Source organism: Lupinus angustifolius, chromosome LG04, assembly GCF_001865875.1.
Source record: "Lupinus angustifolius cultivar Tanjil chromosome LG04, LupAngTanjil_v1.0, whole genome shotgun sequence".
Taxonomy (NCBI): Eukaryota; Viridiplantae; Streptophyta; class Magnoliopsida; order Fabales; family Fabaceae; genus Lupinus; species Lupinus angustifolius.
This window is the reverse complement of record NC_032012.1, coordinates 7,683,784-7,689,974: the sequence shown is the minus strand read 5'-3', so window position 1 is coordinate 7,689,974 and position 6,191 is coordinate 7,683,784. Positions and strand designations below refer to the sequence as shown.

Here is a 6,191-nt window from a genome sequence, read left to right as displayed (position 1 = left end):
TATTATATATATATATATATATATATATATATATATTTATTTATTATAATAATATTTTTCAAATTTAGCATTTGTTAGTAAAAATTTGTTTCATTTGTGAAATTTTTTATTATTCTGTCTGATTATTAAGCAACGTCACATATTAAATTTGATTATAGAAACAACATTTAATAGGAGAAACAAATATATATTTAAAAAATTATTAATTTCTTATATATAAGGTGAGAGAATAGAAATTATTATTCTTTTGCCAACAATGTATGTGTGTAATCAATGAGTACATATAATGTCTCTTAATTTTACAACTACACACAGATACTTATAATTAAATGTTAGTTATTGGTTATATGATCACTTTTTAATTTTGATGTTCAGATAAAATTTAATTATACATATTAACTATTCTCGTGTTTTTCTTCTTCACAATAACAAATGTACTCACCCAAGGAATTCCCTATATATATATATATATATATATATATATATGAGGTGGAGGGCAATATTGATGTCCAACTCCCTTAAATTATCCGTATTTTCACCAATTCAAAAAGTAATTTATCATGAATAAAAACAAACATGGGAAAATTGTATATTTACTAATAATGTAAAAAAGAAATATATTATCAACATATCATTTATATGTTAATATAATTGACTTTTAAATAAAAGTAATATATATGAATATTGTATAATGTATAGTAGGTGGATTTTTCCCATTGACAATGTATATATTAAACTCAAAATAAAAAGAGGGTTATTAGTGTGGAGTGTCTTAGTAAGACATAAGAGGGAGGTATAAGTCAATGAATGAGTTTATTTGACAAAAATATAAATCTCATCCTTTTTTATTTAGAGAGAATTTCAAGTGAAAACTTTAGGATTATAAGCTTTTAAAATCCTTAAATTGACTTCGGCATCTGCCTTTTCTGCCTTCTTCAACTAACTTTTTAACATTATATTAATTTTACTAAACACGCTCAAATGAATGACTAATTAAAGAGAGAATTAAAAGAGTTAATTTATGATAAAAATATATACATGAACAATATGTGAAATTTATATATTGACATTACATCATTTAACATTTTATTATTATTAACTTTTAAAAAAGTAATACAAAAATAATAGATGATATATTGACTATATATATACATTTATATTGTCATTACTATACTTTTAGTTTATATCAGTCTTTCTACGTAAAGGTATATAGTTAGCTGTCACGCGCGTTTCATCTCGCCTACGACCTCAATCCCATTCTTCGTTTGGTTAGGAGAAGAAAATAAGAAGAGAGAAATATGTGAGAGAGAAAATGAAAAGAGAGAAATATATGAGAAATAAAGTGAATTTTAGTGTTGTTTGGTTGTATAAAAAAGAAGAGAAAAAGGTGATTTTTCTCCCCCACTCTTCTTCACTATAAGGATTTGTTGTATGAAAACATTTATATGTCAATTAAAAAAAATTAAATATTCATTTTCTCAATATTATTGGTCCAGGACATGGTTTGAGATACAGTTGGTCTCTCCTTTTTTCTCTCCCTCCCTCAAACTCTCCTAAACTAAATGAGAGAAATATGATATTTTTCCAAAACTTCAATCCTTTTTTTCTCTTTCTATTCTTCCAAGTAAAGGCTTAAAGCATATAATTTGAAATAGTATAATAACATGATCGTGCATGGAATGTATACACTTTTTCTTGGCCCCTCCACCTCATAATGGTGTAGTCATGTACTATCCAAATTATATTGTTGATGTTTAAGATAATAATTAGAGTTTAAGAAGTCAAAAAATTGTGTAAAAAATGAATACAATTTGAATAAACTAATAATATTTAATGTGTGAATTGAAACCTAAATTAAAAATAAAAAGATGATTCACTTACTTCAAGAATAAGTTAAAAATTTACCTATATTAGTCATCCTAAAATGAATGACTAAGATATAGAATATATTTTTATGTTACTACTGAAATAAGTGAATCATATCTATAAAAAATAAATATGATGTCATAAAAAGAAGTAATAAATAATTATATAATTGAAGAGTAAAATATCACTTTTAAAAAGTTAAAACATAAAAAAAATTATGGAAGGGGAGATGTATACATCATGATTTAATTTATTATTATACCTGAATCCCTGTGAATGCATTATTCTACCATGATTTGGTGACATATTGGACATTATACCTTATATTTTAATATATTTATTCTCTGTTTTCATTTCATATGGAGACTCAAAAGGTTGGGACATCATGAGTATAATGACGTTAAATTTGTATCAATTTATAGTTATTTAATTTAATGATTGAATTATAGTTAGTTTATTTCATTTTTATATAGTTTAACTAACTCGCGTTAAAAAAAAGTCTATTTACTAATTATATGACGACATATCTATAAGTCATGAATGACTTTTGAGGTTGTTAATATAAGCTTAATTTTATTTAATGACACGCCAGTACATATTTAACACAATTGGTGTATCTAGTTAAGATATATATTATTTTTAAGATAACTATTATTAGAGCATAATACCTTTCAATGACACAAGAATGAATGAACGTGCTCTCTATATTTTTTTTCTTCACAAACAATAAGTGTTCGTTTGGAACACAATTGAAATTGGCTAAGAATGTGATTTTATGTCTGAATTATATAAAATATTAGAATATAGAATTTTAAGTTCATATCCAATTCCATTGTTTGGACAAAAGATAGAGTTTAAAAAAAGTAGTAACTATATTTTGTTTTATATTTTCAAAACTTAATTATAAAACTTCAGAATGGCTAGAGAATTAAGAATACTTAGTATAATGTATTTTAAGATAAAAAATATGTCAATATGAAATAACCAGAAGATAATATAAGGAAAAAAAGTTAAGTTGTGCTTACCCAACTTTTTCAATCTTTTAAAAAGGTTTTTGAAAATAGGAGCAATGTTAAAAAATGAAAAACTTAGACGGGCGACTTGTCTAAAGTTTAAACAAATCGGAGAATTATATGATTAATTCGTAAATAGATGAATCTTCAAGTCAAAACTTAAATAACAATATATAAATACACATAAACTTGAATTGTGATAGTTTGGGAGATAGGAGGAAAAAGAAAGGAGATGGATGAGAGGGCAAGGAGGGGGAGGAAGGGAAGGAGAAGGGAAGACAAATCCAAGGATATTTGGAAGTGTGGAATTTACATAAGAGGTGAATGAATGGTTAATATAATACAAAAATACTATTCTACCTCCCCTTTAAAAAATCAATAGTACGTTACATATTATATGTTATAGAATAATATTTTAAAACAATTCACATTTTAAAAATTATTTCAAATATTGTGGGACTCTGATATTAATTTTAAATTATTATTTTTAATAAAAATTTGTTTAAATTTAGACAAAATAATTTTTAAAAAACAAATTTATACAAACGAATATGTAAAAATCAAACAATAATCTCAAACAACATCAAAAGACTAAAATATAAGTTTAGACAAAGTAATTTCAAGATGAATATAAATAACCATTCAATGATTGAGTTAATACAAACTACATGAACATATCTCATTCTACAAAAGTAAGAATGTAGAGTTCATCTATATTCTTAAGTACATTGATTTTACTCAAATTAATTACAACTAACATAAAAATATGCAAACTTCCACCACTTCAAATATTGAGCAATTTGATTTTTTTTGCAAAACTATTCTCAATACCTGCAAATAAATAAATAAAATGGACTTAGAAATTTATATTTGATAGAAGAGAATATGCAAGATGTAAATAAATAATACGATACACAAGGAAACTAGGACAAGTACCTCGAGGGCCAACTGGACCAAACACCATCTCGAGTAGTAACTCTATGCGCTTGTCCGGAGGACATCCAATTACTGCTCTAATCCTATCAGGATTGTCAAGTAAATACAAATATGCACGAGTGAATACATGTCTTTCAATCTTTAAATCCTCCAAATTTCAGCTTCAGAAATTGGAAGTTTTTGCTTAACTTTATCATACACAATGTTTCCCTCTCTAATAGCTGATGCAAGATCTTGTAGTGATACCTTTATTCCATCAAATTCTTCATCATCCTTTGATTTTCTTGACCTTTTAGCTTGAGTGCGAGTTCCTTGTACCTCCGAGGATGTTACTTTATTTCCATCATCAGTGCCTTGAACGCTCTCCAATATCACCCCATTACCATCATCAAAAGACTCAGATTCACCCACGAGTTGTCTTTTGTTTCTAATGTCTTTTGCAGTCTCACCATGTTGCCCAGTAGCTCTATCCTTTCCACACAAGATCATCATCTTATCATAATTTGCTATAGGTTTTTTCATCCATTCTTGAGCATTAGGATTTTTCTATCACAAAACAAAAAAATTATTTAACCAATATATGCTTATCCACCTAATCCTCTAACCTTCTAAAATGCATGCACACATAATAATGTATTGAAACAATATGAATTTTAAATTTTATTATAATATGAATATACAATAAAATTGAAAAATACTAATATACTTCAATTAGTTGTTGTCAAACTTCTTTTTCAGCACACCAATGCTTTATCGTTGGATCCCAAGCAAATCCACTCAAGCCACTTTTGAACAAATCATAGCATTTAGAAAAACGTATTTTCACTAACTTCCAACGCCCTTTCACTTTTTCTTTTCCAAAAGCTCTTTCAAAATTTTCCTCTAACTCTTTAACTATGGTATCATAAGCAGTTGTAGTAAAAATCCCATTCACTCTATTTCCCTCATTTTGTTGATGCAAAAAAGCTTCAACAAGAGCATTATCCATGTCATCAGTCTATATCTCTCTTTTAAGCTCACTTTTTGTCTCGGCCATAATTCCTATAAAGTTGTCACAAATTCATGAAATACATATCCATGACATACATCACCAATTCTTATATTAAATAATCACAAATACGTCAAAATTTTAAATTAACATCCAAAAGTATATCAAGTCATGAAATACATCATAATTTTCCATATTAAAACATTACGAAAATATTCTAAATATTTACACCACAATCACATGTTCTCAAATTAATATCCTAATCAAGACTGATAGTCTGTCCACATAGCAGCAGCTATAGAATTTCTCAAATTCTCTCTCAAACGAGTATGTTCTTCATCATTGTCATTTATTGGTGCTCCATCACATTAAACTACACTTCGATAAGAAATTTCTTCATCTACCTCATCTAACAAATCTTTATCCTCAACGGGGTGTACACCTATCAAGTAATTATGCAAAACGCAACAAGCTATGATAATCATATTTTGAGTTTTAATTCCATAATTTGACTCAGTTCCACTTGCGATAATGGGAAATCTTTTTTTCAAAAGTCCAAAAGTCCTTTCAACAACATTACGTAAGGAAGAGTGACGCATATTGAATAATTCTTGAGGTGTTTGAGGTGGATTTATTGTAGAGAATTCCTTCAAATGATAACGTGCTGATCTATATGAGGTAATGGTAATTAGTCCCTTTCTCAACATGAATCCAGCATCCAAAAGATAATATTTACCTATTAAAACATGAATTGTTTAAAAAAAACATACATAAATGAAGAAGCAAAAAGAAAAAAAGTATATTATCTTAACTACCTCTAGGTATTTTGAGACCATTTATTCTATGCAATGCATATTTCAATATCCTTGAATCAGATGCAGTGCCCTCCCATCCAGGTAGAACATAAGTAAATCTTAGATCAAAAGAGCACGCAACTAGAACATTTTGTATTGGAAAATCCTTCCAACCACAATATTTTGGAGCTTCAAGCAATGACACTTTTACACGTACATGTGTACAATCAATTGCCTCGACACATCCTATCATTACCAATTTATCGTCGACATCAATATGTTTTAATAAGACACATTCTTAATTTTAATAGTAAAATATATTTTACCTTAAAAAATGGGTTAAATCGGTTGCTTCCAAGAATTTCTATAGGGATCTGCGTGCCATCGGGTTGCTTGTGATATCCTTTTTCTAACTCAATTATCGACAAAAGCACACGATGAAAGTGACGACTAATAGTCTCACCAGATCGTTGAAACCAGAATTGAATATGATGATTTCTGACATTATGTGTTAAAATGTAGAGTGTTTTGTCAACTTGTTCCTCTACACTAACCCTTTGTGTTGATCGGAGGCCACCCTCTGATTATAAAATA

At 27.7% G+C, this 6,191-nt stretch overlaps 1 protein-coding gene across 1 annotated transcript in view; it reads right to left on the bottom strand.

Moving 5' to 3' along the window:
* LOC109345432 (uncharacterized mitochondrial protein AtMg00810-like) overlaps window positions 1-5,212 on the bottom strand; it is a 16,017-nt gene extending 10,805 nt beyond the window's left edge. The window contains exon 1 of the mRNA XM_019584425.1: window positions 5,208-5,212. The gene's annotated coding sequence lies outside the window, so the exon portion shown is untranslated. The remainder of the gene's footprint in view (window positions 1-5,207) is intronic.